General features: G+C 40.2%; 1 long non-coding RNA gene across 1 annotated transcript in view; it reads left to right on the plus strand.

Annotated features, from left to right (window-relative positions):
- The window catches only part of LOC148885587 (uncharacterized), a 211,235-nt gene that overhangs the window by 46,370 nt on the left and 148,086 nt on the right, over window positions 1-16,779 (plus strand). The window contains exon 5 of the long non-coding RNA XR_016118099.1: window positions 10,195-10,314. This is a non-coding gene — a long non-coding RNA (uncharacterized LOC148885587). The remainder of the gene's footprint in view (window positions 1-10,194; window positions 10,315-16,779) is intronic.

Consider the following 16,779-nt stretch of genomic DNA (forward strand, 5'->3'; position numbering starts at 1 on the left):
ATCTCAATAGGCGACTTTTTTTTTATTATTTGACTTATTTTTGAATTATTTTTTCATATATCTTCTTTGGAGAGCACACGTTAAAAAGTATATTTTTTTGGAGGCAAACCACACATCTTCTATTTGACGGTCTTTTGGCCAAAATAAATGAATCACATTCCTTCACACCAACAAAATTCCTTGGCACCAATTTGACAGGCTTTGGAAATCCAATCTAATAGGAGGCAGCAGGACTGCACACATAGTGTTTTGTTTTCCAACTCATCTCATACATCAATACATGTGCTCCATTTTCCATGATTGAAAAAAAACACACATTGGTTGCCTTTTTAGCTAAACCCGCATCATATAAGCAGCCCCTAAAATTCCCAGTCAAAGTTGACATATTCCCTTTTCTATTTCAGTGCACAGATGTGATTTATTTACAAGAGATGATTGGCACATATGGTCATAAATGAATTAGGCCGTGTATCCCCTTCTGCACTCAAAGGCTTCTGCCACCTGTTTTAATCTGTGGACCTTAAGTTTTCATCACTTAGAAATCCAGGCATGCCGGCAGCATGTATCCTGATATTCATATTTGAAATCCCGGTTTTCGTTGATAAGAAAAAAGCCTACGCGCCAGAGAGGACATCTCGGGCCAGCGTCTCATTAATTGGGCCTTTTCATCTTGGGGCCGAGGACATTTTCATTCACGGGGCTTTATTGCTCCGATTGCGCCAGTCAGAAGATAATGAAAAACGCCGCATTCTCCCGACTTATGATTTCAATTGCTATTCACGCGTCGGTTTTCAAGGTCTGGAGGAGTTTCTTCTGAACGGATGCCGGCTATCTGGCTCCAGGGGTTAACAAGGAGCCTTCGCCATCCCGCTTAAGGATTCCGCGCAGGCTCGGGGCTCACGTGACGTCGCATGCAATCGGCCCGGCAATTGTTTATATCTGCGGATGAGGCATCCCACCGGCCGCAAATTAAGCATTCGGGCTGCGCCGCCTTGTTGTGCTCCACCGTAACGTGCCTGGAGTACCAAATCGAATCCGGCCACCTTAGGTAGGCTGCCATCTTGTACAAGAGTAAGTCCTGATGCAGGCTTATCTTTTTGAAATGACACCGCTACACATTATTTACACTTGATGAAAGATTCTTTTCGTCTGCCTGAATGCGGAAAAAAAAGTGTTTCAACAGTAGGAAAATTATGTTCCACTTGAGCAGGGCTGGTAGGCAAACAAACTGGGCCTATAAAACGAACTAATAAAGAGTTATTTGATTTAAAACAATATTCTAAATTCACATACAGTGATAACTCTTACGAACGCTTTAGCTCTCGAACTTTTTGTTTTACGAAGGTTAAATTCGCGAGAATATAATCTTGGCATACGAACAATTTTTTGGGAAACACACGGAGCGCCACAATGAGTAATGTGTCGTTCGCGAACGATTCTGTTCTTGGGGCTCCTAACAAGGGGCTGGAAATGGCAGCCGACTTTTTTTGTCCTCTATTCCCCGCCCCCAGTCTTCGGTTAAAGCCGCACGTGATTGGTCAAGATCCGTGGTAGAGGAGGGAGAGGACACACGCAGCAGTGAGCCGGGGGAGGGGTTAAAGAAACACAGAGCTGTAGATGAACAGGAAAGGTATACGACAGCTTGAAAGAAAAAACAAAAGTGAAAAAAAGTGAAAAGGTGAGAACATGGATAGAAAACAGTGAAATATGGACTCGTTTCAACTTTATTGATAGTTGAGAAAAGACAAGCAAGGGAACGAGCTATTAATGAAGTTTCTAGTGTGTCTGCCTGCATCTGTTGCTGTTGCAATATCACAACTTTCAAGATGTACAACCCAGAGCTCCTTGAGATACTTTATACAAAAAGCTATCCATTCCATCAAGCCATCAACGACCTTCACAAAGGTAAATAAAATGACTTTATTCTACAGTACAGTTTATTCCTTTAAATACAAGACCATAGCACATTTATTATACATGAAATAAGTTTTTGTGTGGCACCTCACGGTTTCTCCCTTGCACGCTCGACAGAGGAAATGTAGCTCACACTCTTAAGTCATGACATTAGCATAATTAAGCCTGAGTCATACCGAGAAGCCGGTCTCATTCCTTTCCTTTATATTGTCAGCCCAAAGGCCTTGTCACCTCTGCAACAGCGGAAAGATTTAGTCTGAGACAAACCGTTGCCAAGCTGCTTTTTATTATGATTCCTCTCCTCAATTAAACCCCCCTCATTTTACACAGATCAATAGGGAGGCAGTCTATTAAAAAAAAAGTCAATACCTGAAAGCAAGAGAGTGTGTCACTCGAAAGGACTTGGAGACTCGGCCGAGGCTAACAAATTCCCGCATTTGAACTTTTAATACGGACTTTCTTTGTGAAATACCAACGCATTGATTAATCCGTCTGTACTGATCTGAATTTCCTCCGAGTTGCGCGCATCCCTTTGAAATATTCAAAGTTGATCTCTTGGAATAACCATTATACAGACCTCTGCTCTCCTTGGGGGCACAGCAAGAAAAGTGGCTGCATACAAATGAGTTTCAGCCCACAGAAAAAATAAATAAATAAAAAGTAAAGGCCAAGAAGGAAACCTTGCGTGCATAATACTACTCTCAGAAATAGCAAGTTGTTGTAAACAACGCTGCCTAATTGGTACACGTGTGTGAACCGTCGCACAGCAAGGCGTCGTGACGGTTCACACACGTACATTCTAAACGGATTCAACAAATACAAAAATCTGTTTGTAGGTTGTAGGTCATAGACAACGGTGTTTAACCTTTTCGGGGACAGAGGTCACTACATTTGACAGCTGACTATGTTAGCCACAGGGTGCACGGAAGGGTTAATTGTACTGCGTCAAGCTGAATTTGACACAATTGAACTTGATAGTGAGTGGTTCTGTAACTAGTTTTTTTTCATGAGTGGCTGACTAGCTTTACTGTGATTGGGAGTTTAAATCACAGATGTAATGGCCAATCTAAAATATTTTATTTTTTCTTGCTTGGATGCCGATAAAGTGCTGGGCAGACCTCTGGCAATGTTTTTCCCCTTCCACGAGGGGGGAGTATTTCCCTTTTTTTCCATCTTAGCACTTTGTTCCAGCTTCAGCTGTTGTTAAAGCGCTATATAATGCATTGTATTAAGCAGCTGCCTTCATTTCAAGCTTATATAACTCTTGACCCATATTATTTAGGAAATACCAGTATTTTTTTTTCCTGATGAAAGAAGAGAGTCTAAGGTTTCTTACACTACATTGAATGTTTATGTTGTCCTAGAACTCAATTCTGTGAATTCGAGTGACAATGACAAAAACCCTGGCACTGGAGTGGACACATTTTTGCACATCGTCTGGCAGGGAATGAGTTAGTAGCTGTATTAAACATTGCAAATGGAGATTAAAGTACATCATACGTCAGAGAGATGCATATTACTGCATTTTGGGGTTGGCTTTGGGGTCATGAGTGCAGATGGCTACAAATGTGTTTTTGCTACTGGATCCATGCACAGTTTGCTTTTTGACCAACCAATCACAGCATGGAAAAATGGCGACATTATTTTCGGCCAGCTCACCAGGCCTCAGAGGAAAATTCCACATTTAATGTGATTATAAAAATAGCCGCATGTATAAATTTACGTACCATTTACAAGCAGCATTGATTCTCCTGGGCAGATTACAATGACATGGCTTGATAATGAGAATTCAAATTGCTCCCCACCTCATATAAATAAATAAATAAATAAATAAATAAATAAATAAACATAGATAAACACTGATCACAGGTCTGTTTACTGAGATTTTATTTCGTAGCGCAATTTCCATTACCCATGAAGCATTGCATGTCCGTATTATGGTATGCAGTAGTTAGAGCATCTGGGGGCTGACCCCCTCATCCCTCCTGCTCTCCTCCTTCCAGTCTCAGCTGCCCATCCGTACTTCATTTTGTCTCCCAATATGCATCGGCGTTAGCGTCTCAGCTGTTATTTGCGCACGTGTCTTAATTCAACCGTGAAAGTGCAACAGGCTCTCAGCATGGTCTGTGGCACATGGCCTTGCGAATTGTGTTGCATGTTTAAACACAAGGCAGAACAGAGCTCATGTAACAGTGACAGTGAATGTAAGGACGACCCTCCCACTGGGAGAAATGAAACAAGTCCTCACATAGATAATCAATAATTTACCTTTGGGATTTTTGTGTAAATTCGCAATTGTACGGGAGTGGTCCATCGATGAAAAGGTTTCTTCATCTTTACTCCTTTGAATTTTAGTTCGCAGACAAAGCTTTTCGGATGAGGAGTGAAACGTCCGACGCCTTCAAAGAAACATAGATGATGGCTGAAGAAACCTTTTCATCTTTGGGATTTTTGTCCATCTAAAAAAACATTTTATACCATAAATCAAGTTGTAAATTTGGGGAAGCCATTCAAATGTTTAATCCCCTCCACATATCACATATAGACCACACAACAAATTAATTAATAACTAGTTTTCAAATATGAAGTAAAAAATACTGACTGTTAGTGTGGTTGACATGGGACAATATGAAAATTTGGTTCAGACTTTAGCAAGCATCATGGCATTTCACAAGTTTGATTAGCTTTCGCGGGCCGAATTAAATGATGTGGCGGGCGAGATTTGGCCCCCGGTGCCATAGATCATAGTGAATTATTGAATATATTATACGAAGCAAATACATGGATACAAAATTATTTCGATAAAATATATCATAACGTGCAGTTCAGCAACATAAACAGCAGTTGATGATGAGTCATGGAGTTCCTCAAGGGTCTATGCTAGGCCCAAAACAATTCATATTCTATCCTAACGATACATGCACGTATCAAAACTACGGTACTTAAATTTTGCCGATGACACAACTGTGCTAAAAGGTGTTTTTACCGAGCTAGCGCCAGTGCCTAGCTAACCATTTTTACAGTAGTGCATGCCATTGAGATTTTGAGATAAACTTATTGTGCCGCTTTTGTCTTGGGCCGCAAGTTATTTACTTTCTCTTTGTTGGCACACATTATAAGCACAGCTGTGTGTAACATCATTTGCACACATATATTCCAAACATTTGGTCCAACTATGAAGCCCGCAAGTTGATTTTTATGTAACATATTGAGCTGATTTTGCCAACCCTCTTGATGACTGAAGCTGCCATTGTTTAATATGGATCAAATTACCAAATGTTGCCTTGGTGAGGAATAAGTTGAAGGTTGCCTCCCGTGTTTGTTCTGTTCATTAAAACGCACACTAATGCAAGGGTTCTAATTAAAATCTCTAATTAAGACCGCGCGTTGACAAAGAGCAGATAACGCTGTAAGAGCCTCCGGGGGCAGCAGCCGCACAGCTATGAAATGCTAATAACAAATGCGGAATGGAAATGTAGCAAATACAATGAATTCAACTTTATTTATGGAGCACAAAATAATGCGGCTGAAACAAGGTGATGTGCATAATGAAGCGCAAATGTTAAACGTTAAATACCACCACCACCACAACAAAAACAACATAATATAAAAATAATATGTATAGTAGGGCAGCCCCATAGTCGCGTGGTTAGCACGCCGGCTTCACAATGCAGAGGTTGTGAGTTCGAGAACCTGTCCGGCCTCCCTGTGTGGAGTTTGCATGTTCTTCCCGGGCCTGTGTGTTCTCCGGTTTCCCCCCACATTCCAAAAACATGCATAGCAGGCTTATTGAACACTTCAAATTATCGCGAGATGTGAGGGTGACTGGTTGTACAGTATGTATCTGTGTTCCATGTGATTGGCTAGCAACCAATTTAGGGTGTCCTCTGCCTCGTGCCCGAAGATGGCGGGGATAGGCTCCAGCACCCCCCGCGACACTTCTGAGGAATAAGCGGCATGGAAAATGGATGGATACGTAGCTTTGAGAGAATCGCTTCCTGTTATTTCATTTTTTTCATTTGTGTGGCCAACAAGCCAAACCGTATAGACCACAGGTGTCAAAGCCAAGGCCCGGGGGGCCAAATCAAACTCGTGAAATTCCATGATGCTTGCCAAAGTCTGAACCAAAATTTCAAATTGTCCCATGTCAACCACAATAACTGTCATTGTTTTTGACTTCTAATTTGAAAATGAGTTATTCATTAATTTGTTTTGTGATCTGTACGTAATATGTGGAGGAGATGTAACATTCTAATGGCTTACCCAAATTCATAACGCCCTCGAGAGGAAACCGTCACCACAATGTGGCCCGTGGCGAAAAATGAGTTAGACACCAATGATATAGACAAACCTGTACTTTTAAGTCATTCACTGCCATTCCCGAATTTATTCGGGAATCGATAATATGACATGAAGCGCCATTCCCGAATTTATTCGGGTTTTCGGTTTTCTTGCTGGGGGTGCTGAGAACGCGCAGGTCAGACCTCTGGCAAGGTTTTTTTTCCCTTCCACGAGGGGGCAGCAATTTTATTTTGTACAGACGCCCCCATTTCAAGCTCCGATAACTCCAGACCTATATAAAATAGGAATTAACTCTTTTTTTCTGATGAAAGAAGAGAGTGAATTGAATGTTTATGTAGTTCTACAACTCAAAATTCTGTGGTTCCTGGAATTCGAGTGAAAATGACAAAAAACCCTGGTAGTGGAGTGGACACATTTTTGCACGTCAGGTCGCGAATCAGTTAAGGTGGAGTTAGTAAATTCAGTCACCCACTATGGTTGAATGCTGCGCCCTAAAAAACGAACCAGGACTTTGATATCACATTAGCAAGCTACATAAAGTATGCACTCTTGACGTCGCCATGTAAAGCCTTCCTAAAACCGTGAGTCTTTTCGCATATAGAAACCAATGTGTATTTCTTTATCTCGACGCAATCCTCTTCCAAATGCCATTTAACATCATTCTACTCTTCTGCATTCTTTTTGGATGAAAAATAACTCCAGAAACTCTTTATTTATTCAATACGCAATTCCTTTTTTTTCTTACTTGGAATTTGATTGCCTTGTCCTTTGCTCGACACGGCACACGTTGTACTCGAAGACATATTTCTTTTGAAGAGTTTCATTTATTTAGGAATGAGCTGGACGCAAACTTCCCAAATGACGCATTTCGGTTGAATCAATATGAAGAAGGTACATGATGGACTGTCTAGAACATGAAGTACTCATCGTCTCGTGGTAGACTTTGGTCACACCGTTGGCTCATCCCTCATATTTGACGTGGAAGAAGGAATCTGCGGACAGCTGGTATCTTTGCCGCTCTAATTGTACGACGGTGTCGAGAAGAAGAAGACGGAGAATGGACGAAAGCTTTGGCACCAGCTGCAAGGGATAATGTGTGTCAGAGGAAACTGTTTAATTGAGCACAGCCTTCCGCTTTACGGATCGCGGCGGCAAATCAAACTCATCTGCGCCGATACCTTTAAAGAATTCCTTGCTTCGAAGTTGTTCTGCTTTATGTTCACGTTCCGATTTGTTTAACTATGTCAAGGAGTCAAAGAAGAGGTCAGTTCTGTGGGAATTGTAGTTACTGTCAGTACAGAAATGCTGATAACCACTTTTGGACATCTTTCTTTTGTTGTCTTTGATCCAGATTTCTGTTTGGAGTGCCGCAAATGATCGTATTTAGGATCCGAAAATCAGGGTTGCATGTGGATGAAATGATATAAAACCTTTCGTATGTTTCTGTCGACACAAAATCAATATTGTGTTTTGCTTTTTGCTCCTTTATTACATCCCAATGTGAATGAACACTGACCTGAAAATGATGACTTTTCGCACTCCATTACAACCATACTAATAATGCCAAAGACGGTAACAGGCCCACAAAATGTATACGAGCCAATAATCAAAAGATTGAAGCACCTTGAAGCAGTAATTCATGCCTTTGTCACATCTCGGCTCAATTAGTGTAAAGCGCTTTACTTTGGAGGCAACCAATCTTCCTCGAAGCGTCTCCAGCTTGTCCAGATTGCTGCTGCTCGCCTCTTGACTGGTGCATGTGAGAGGGAGCATATAACTCTTACTCTGGCATACATTCACTGGCTTCTTCTTTCCATTCGGCTTTTCCTTTTAGGGGTCGCCACAGCGAAACAGTGTCCTCCATCTCACCCAGTTTTGTGCATCCTCTTCTCTCACTTCTTCATCCCTTCACCGGCTACCTATACATTTTAGAATTATTTTCAAGATCTTATTATTTGTCTTCAAATCTTTAAATGGCCTTGATCCACCACCCCTACAAAGCTCAGGTCTGGAGACCAGACATTAGATGTGCCAGAAACTAAACTGAGGCTCAGAGGGGAGGCTCTAGCCTTTTCTTTTGCTGGTCCCACTCTCTGGAATGACCTGGCACTAAACATTCGGCAAACCTGTCTCAAAACTCACTTATACTCTTTGGCATTCGACTCAGCATGATGCCGACTTGATTTTGGTTTCACTCTCTGGTGCTTTCTACTAACTTTATGACTATGTATTTCTTGTATGTGATACCTGTCCATGTTAAGCGCTTTGTTGCAGCTTCTGCTGTAGTTAAAGCGCTATATAAAATAAATAAAATGAATTGTTTTGTATTGTATATTGAAATTCTCAAAGCCTGAGGCAATGACGTATTTTTTACATTTGAGCTGCTTTGGAGCAGCTGCTTGTAAATCACGAGAAACAGCAATTGAGTCCTTGTTCACCGTTCATTTGTTCGCTAACAGCCTCCATTGTGAACATTGTTACTTACATTGTTTTGCCGTGCACCTATTCAAGCCTCAATTTAAACATGAACAGCAACAAATTGTGTAATTTTTTTCATTTTCGTCAAAGCAATAGCCGAACTGGAACCGCACGCCGCAAGACGTCTTGCATTGCTGGAGAATCAAAACAATGGCTTCAGATTTGGAGAATATGCTTTCTTGTTACACATCCAGTTATGAATATGATGAATATGAAAAGGAAAAGCATACATGTTTGCAATCGATTAAAGAATTTGTTCCGTGCCATTTTGAGGCAACATTGGGGGGAAATGTATCACCCAAAAAGAGGCAGAAAATGGCGTCCAAGCTCTTGTGAGGAATTAATCAGCCCGTTTCCACAGGCAGATAAATTCCTTCCATGGAGCTTGGTCGCCCTCTTCTGGCGCCATTTTGGTGCAACACGAGGTTTTCAGACCAAACAAGTACAGCAAAATACATTGACTTGATGGAAGGACTGCTACACTGTGTCTTTTTCAGCCAGGGGCATTCCTTTAGTGATGTCACATACAGACTCGTCACCAACTCAAAAACAAGACTTCTGGAATATTCAGTGCGAGCCTTAAAACGTAAAATAGAGCTATATGCGGTGGAATCTTTGTAAAATACGCTCAGTAGAAGTCATTTGAAGCTATTTTACAAATTATGGACACAACTTGTCCGGAGACGTCCGTTGACCTTTAAGGAATAGTCTATCAGGTTGAATATTCACAAACAGGCAAGTAACCGGGCGGAGGAATTGACTCTAAAATACAATCACAATATGATGAAAATGTCTGACACAGTAGTCTTACAGATCAGAATCTTACTAGTGCAAAATGACGACCGTATTTTCCGGTGTATATGGCGCACCGGACTATAAGGCGAACCTTCAAGGAATGAAAAATGTTTGCCAAATTTAATATATGAATATATAAAAGTTGTCCAAATACAGTAAAGTCTCGTTATATCGATATTCAAGGGAGTCCGAAAAAATATCGATATAACCGGGACTATCGATATATCCGACCCTGTTTGCATGTAATTTTCTCCGTGCGTGCATAGAAATAGTATCGATATAATCGGGACTATCGATATATCCGATATCGATATAACGAGACTTTACTGTATATGGATATATACATCATGAGGTGGTGGTGGAGTCGGTGGCGGCTGACAGTAGTTGCGAGACCTGTTGTGGCTCAATATTAGTTCACATATAAAGTGCACCAGCGTATAAGGCTGGTGCACTAAAATGAAGGCTTACACCAAAAAATATGGTATTTAGAGCAACCTAGACAAAACCGGAACAACCCAGTGTTAGCTCACAGTTTTCTGTGAGTCATTGCTTGAAAAGCATATTAATACAACAATCTGATTTTACGTTCTGGACTAAAAGAGTTATTTTGAATATCTTAGTCAATCGCACAAACACATTTATCATAACTGGATTACAGCGTTTTGATCTGATTTTCATATACTTTCTGATTTTGGATCACAACAGATGAAGGAAGAGGCTGCTCACAGCGCCCCAGGCTTGTCCGGGATTTGAACTCGAAGTAGCAGTCATACTTCTCGCACTATGGTGAGACCTTTCACAAACATGGCGGCTATATTTTAGGAGGTAAGTGACAACAAGAAGCTTCATGAATCAGCAACTTTTTGATGTGATGATTTATGAAAAAAAGTATTTGGATGGTCAATGTAATGTTTTTTTATGTTACCATTGACTTTATTAATTCCACCTTTAATCCAATATTAACTGCTTACTGAACTCAAACTGCAATTAAGCGGATACTCATTCCAAAGCCTTAAGCCGTTATCACATGTTGTCAAAGTTTCGCTGGAGTTTTTGTTGTGTTTGCAACGGTCAACCTCTTGTGCCGTTCGTGTGACGGTTAAGCGAGATAACGAGCCACGTTGCACTAGCTGCGGCCGTTTTTCAGCATGCACCATTGAAAAGCTACCGTGGGCTGCCTGTTGTGTGAGTTCCTACCTCCGTGTTAAGAATGAGTTCATTCTTTTCAACGCGTCAATATGGCGACAATTTTAGCCGGTGATGTATCCTCGGCGGTGCGGCTCGACATTTCTCAACTGTAATCATCATCCCGCCTCAATTACTTTGAAGGATGGTCTGGGGGCAGGGTCCTTGGCTCAGCTACTACTTTCCTCTCATGTACTGTACAGCATTTGTGGAAGTCTAAATTGCCACTGGACTCTATCACTTACAGCTGTACTCATGTGTCTTGGTTTATACGCTGTTTAGTTAAAAGGATGTTGAAGAATCTCCTTGACCGAATGTACATGATATACAAAAAAGGGGGGTCAACTTAAGCTAATGCCAGGAGAGAGAAGCAGAATCCAGGGCACTATCATTAAAATTTTTAAACATTGTCGCAGTATGGGCTCAGGAGGACTTTAGAATAACAATGTTGGCCAAATCAGTTCGGTGCCACATGCACAAGTACAACTTAAAGGACAACCGGCATCACTTTTTTGTTTCCTAACTGACATCAGAAAAATGTTTTATAGCATATAAAATACCCAAAACACGCAGTATGATATTTTTAGTCAAATGCAAAACACCAATAAAATGACTTAAAGTGTACTAAATCTGCAAAAAAATTGAGCTGCGAATTGGGCATTTTCAGAAAGTCCCGCCCCCAGTTTGTGACGTCACGCCAAGATGTCTTGCCTTACTCGAGAATCAAGACAATGGCTTCAGATTCGGAGAATATGCTTTCTTTTTAATCATCCAGTTATGAATATGATTCAAATAGTTCTGAAGAGGAAAGCATACATGTTTGCAATCGATTAAATAATTTATTCCGTGCCATTTTGAGGCAATAGGAGGGGGAAAGGTAGCACTAAAAAAAAGGCAGAAAATGGCGACAAAGCTCTGTGTAAGGAATTAATCAGCCCGTTTCCACAGGCTGATTAATTCCTTACTTTGTCGCCCTCTTCTGCCTCTTTTTGGTGCAACACGAAGTTTTCAGACCAAACAAGTACAGCAAAATGCATTGACCTGATGGAAGGACTGCTACAATGTGTCCTTTTTTCGGTCCGGGGCGTTCCTTCAGTGACGTAGGGTGAGGACTCGTCACCAACTCAAAAACAAGACTTCCGGAATATTCAGCGTGAGTCTTAAAACGTAAAATATAGCTATATGCGGTGGAATCTTTGTAAAATACGCTCAGTAGAAGTCATTTGAAGCCATTTTACAAATTATGGACACAAAACTGTAAGATTCAAATCAAAAGCCATTTATCAATTACACCGAGAAATATCAGCTTCTATGGGCCTGAGCTCATCTAAATCAACTGAAGCACAGTAGAAAATTGGTCTGTGGTCTGATGACACCACATTTTGTATTTGTTGTGGATGTCAGTGGTGCACTCTGGGGTAATGGGTAAAAGAACCATCCGAAGTCTTATGGATGGAATTCAAAAGACAGGATCCGTGAAGGCCCCTTCATGTTGAAAGGTAACGTTTTGGAGAAACATACTCTGCCATCTCATCATCTTTTTCATGGATGCTCTTGCAGCATCAAGACAATGGCAAAACATATTCTGCACCTGTTACTACAGTAAAATAGTATGTGGATACTAGACTGTCCTGCCTGCAATCCAGACCTGTTGCTCATTGAAAATGTGTCACACATTATGGAGTCGTGACTGTTTAACAGCTGAAGCCGTTTAACTTCACAACTTAACTCATTCATTGCCAGACGATGTGCAAAAATGTGTCCACGCCAGTGCCAGGGTTTTTGTCATTTTCAATCACATTGCGGCACCCACAGAATGTTGAGTTTTAGGACTACATAAACATTCAATTCAGCGTAAGGAACCTTACACTCTGTTCTTTCATCAGAAAAAAATAATTAATTCCTCAGTTAATGGGTCTGGAGTTATCTGAGTTTGAAATGAGGGCAGGTGTACAAAATACAGTACAATATATACATACTGATGTATACAGCCCTTTAACAAAACCTGAACCTGCAACAAAGCACTAACATTGACAAAAGGCAAATTCTGCCCCCTCATGGAAGGGAAAACATTGCCAGAGGTCTGACCAACGCATTATCGGCACCCCCGCAATAAAAATCAAAACCCAAACAAATTCGGGAATGGTGCATCACGTCATGCTTTTCAATTCCTGAATAAATTCGTGAATGGCAGTGAATGAGTTCATTGACATTTGGTTTGTTCCCCCCCTTCCTGTACTCTAAGCATGCGTGAATGCGTTACACTTGTCTTGGGATGGGCAGCGTTGATGTCCAGCCGATTGTAATTTTTTTTTCTTCTTTACTTTGTCCCCCATACCCCCTGACATTGTTGGCAAAATGCAGGTGCATTCATTATCCTGTAATTACCACGCTGTTGGTCTTGTGGCGTATTATTCATTATGCGCTACATTCTACCCGTGCTGTTATGACAGCAAAGGTAAAATGAGTGAGCATCATAGCGCATGAGCTCCACAGGCGTTGTTAATGAGAAGGCGAGAAAGTTGCTCTCAAGGCCGCCTTGAGGAGATTCGCCACCAATCAGTCTCACGTCCACTTAGTTGTACCTTCGTCCTCTTTTACGACGTCATCGTGCGTCATAGTGCAAGCAGCTGTTGGGAGTGAAACTGCTAAGTAAGTGATGCTTGGCGCCATGCATTGTCAATGCCTTGCTGACACATCATGTTTCAAGCTGGTTTGGAAAGCGGGCCAACTTGTGAGGAATTCCGAGGGCACGTGCGAAAGTGAGGCGAGGCGGTGAGTCATTGTTTTGGGATCAGTGCACGCGAAGCTGCGAGTCAAAGATCCTGAAAGTCATACGAGGAGTCATCCAGATCAGGGGGCAGCACGACCATTACAAAGTTGGTCTGCCTTGCTATCAAGGAGGACTGTGGTGTGAATATCAACGTGGGGCTTCCCAATGTCCAATTTTCTGCGGGTACTCCCAAACCAGATTGATATCACCACAAGACATTATCAGTGAAAATGTCAATAGATTTGACCTTCCCTCAATTTTATTAAATGCTGTGGTTATTCCTTTATTTATTCTTTCAGTTATGTATGACTGTATTTATTTATTTATTTATTCATTTATTTATTCTTTCAATTGTGTATTCCTTTGTTCATTTATTTATTTATGTATTTATTAATTTATTTACTCTCCTTTTAAATTATTCATTTATCTATCTATTTATTTATTTATTTATTTATGTATTCATGTGTTTATTTATTCAGTTATTTATGTATTGTCCTTTTTATTTAATACTTTTATTTATTTGTTCATATTTTATTTATTCTCATTATTTATTCTCATATATTATTTATGTATTATTATGTATTATTTTATTATTTTTATTTTACTCGCCTATTTATTCATTTGTTTATTTATGTATTCTCCTTTTTATTTATTTATTTATTTATTTTTTTATTCCTAGATTTATTAATTTATGTATTCTAATTTTTATGTATTTCTTCATTTACTTATATACTCGCCTATTTATTTATTCTATTATGTATTCATTAATTTATTAATTTATTGATGAAAACATTATTCATTTTGAAAGGCACTTATAAATTAAATATATTATTATTATTATTATTATTATTATTATTATTATTATTACTACTACTACTACTACTAATAATAATAATAATGATAAAGTAATATTATTATTATTATTATTATTAAACTACTACTACTACTACTACTACTACTACTACTACTAATAATAATAATAATAATAATAATAATAATAATAATAATAATAATAATAATATTTCTCGGTACAGCAATAATATTAGTTTTCTGCAGAGGATTAAAAATATATATGCCTGCAAGTATTGGTATGAATTGCCTATAATTATTAGTAATTTCCAAGAAATGTTGTTAGCCCTTCTTTGTCATTTTGAATTATACATTGGTACTAAAATGGTTGACTTTGAAGATATAATCTTAAAGCCAGGTGAATGTCAGTGAAAGAAGATAAAGTATCTAGTCTGTATAATTGGCCTTCAAACCACCCCTGGTGCACTTTTGGTGCTTGTTTATCTCGGACAGCTTGCTCTCTTTCAAAAAAAGAAAAACTTCACTCCCATTGTGGTACTCATGACCAAAACAAGACTGTTCCTTGTTTTACAAATGAATAATTTGCAATGAAAGGCGTCTCGATCTCGCAGAGACCTGGTTCTTCCAGACATCATATTCATCAGCCAAAAAACAAACTCAGGAGTCTATCAAGATGCATGTTGATGAGGCGACAAATTCTAAGGGGCCCGTTACTACTGCACACAGAAGTGAATCCCCATGAAAAGCAGATTTTCCCACTCAGCTTTACGTTCTCGTATGAAGCCCACCTCGTCAGATGGTTTTCGTCTCGAGGCAAGGGGTGACCCCCTCTCATTTCTCGCACCACACAGACTTTCAGCAACACAGCAACATGTATATTTCAGCGGCTGCGTATAAATTATGCACAGCAAAGCGGTAAGAAAGACTTTTAATGATGTCTCGCCGGTGAAAAGTAGCCATCGGGTCCATCTGAGTCGTCGCGTCGGGTACGTCGACTCGACCTCCCGAAACCTGAATGCCGTTTCGGGTTTCCAGTCGGTGCACTGGTATGGGCGAGGTCATCAAGTTCCGACCCTGTCAGAATATTGATCGGCACCGACATCCAGTGTAATGATTCTTTGTCAGCCGAGAAATGGCCGGACGGGCCCGATTGTACTGGTATCGCCGACTGACTTTTAATTAATAGTCCTCCGCCCTCTATTTTTGACCTCGTCATCTGCGGACGCTGTTGATTTTGTGTCAACGCCTGAACGCCTCGCCCTGATGCAAACTGCCATAAAAGGTGATTTGTTGAACGAGTACTTCGGGTGTACCGCACGGCCTCTGGATTAAAGGTTAAACAGGTCGCCCTCCTGGAAAATATGGATTGTAATTCACCATCAAATAGTTATATCCAACTGGCAGATGCAACAATATTTCTTGGTATTTCCATATTTGTGAAAGAAGATTTGGTGTAGACAAGTATTTGATGCTAAAACAGAAGGTCGGTTGGTATTTATGAATCGTAACGGTCTTCCCGTGTCAATTTATCACTCCTTGTCACACTTGTACAGTACATCCAGTCTACTAACGAACACCGCTCAACATCCTTTGACAATGCGATGAATGTTGATCATGTGACATGAGCGAAACTAATTTTATGTTCACTTGTTTCTATTTCAACTCTTTCGCTGCCATTCCCGAATTTATTCAAAAATTTAAAAGTGTGATATGGAGCGCCATTCCCAATTTTTTTCGGGTTTTGGTTTTTCTTGCGGGGGTGTCGATAAAGCGCTGGTCAGACCTCTGGCAATGTTTTTCCCTTCGATAAAGGGGCAGCATTTGCTTTTTGTCCATTTTAGCGCTCTGTTACAGCTTCAGCACAACTCAGCTACAGCACTATTTAAATCAATAATGTATTGTCTTGTATTGCATTTTGGACGTTTTCAGACAGCCCAGTGCTCGTTCCCAGAAACAATGTGAACCTAATTGGCTCGCAGCGTCCTCCTTTAACGATGGGAGTGGCCGTGATGGGTGTTAACATCGGTCGTGATGATAAATAATCACCAAAATACGTTCGCACATGGACGCTTCATTAATTCCACCTGTGCGGTTTTAATTAGATCCAAAACAAACAGAATACGTTGATTGACAGTGTCACTGGGCTTGTTTTATTTATTTGAAAACATTTTTTTAATGCGTTATTGTCACAGCTGTCGGTAAGACACAGGGCAGCGATGATAAATATGTTAGTTCCCTTTGAATCATTTTTTAAGCTCTTTTTGGCAGAAATTGACATTGTGATTTAGGCTGTTATACTGACAAATGTAGAAATGGAACATCACTGACAGCTGACAGGCCACATAAAAGATTTGACAGGAATTAGCAGCATGGCTTATTTAGTTTATGTGTGTTGTTTGCATTCTTCTTCTTTTACTGCTTTGACTTTTTATTGTGCATTTTTTTACATTGTTTTTTTTACCGTAAACTGCCCTTGGGTGGCTTGTAAAGCACAATACATATAAAATGCATTATGAGTGCAA

This window comes from Hippocampus bargibanti, linkage group LG17, assembly GCF_051943395.1.
Source record: "Hippocampus bargibanti isolate YZ-2025 linkage group LG17, ASM5194339v1, whole genome shotgun sequence".
In the NCBI taxonomy this organism is placed as follows: Eukaryota; Metazoa; Chordata; class Actinopteri; order Syngnathiformes; family Syngnathidae; genus Hippocampus; species Hippocampus bargibanti.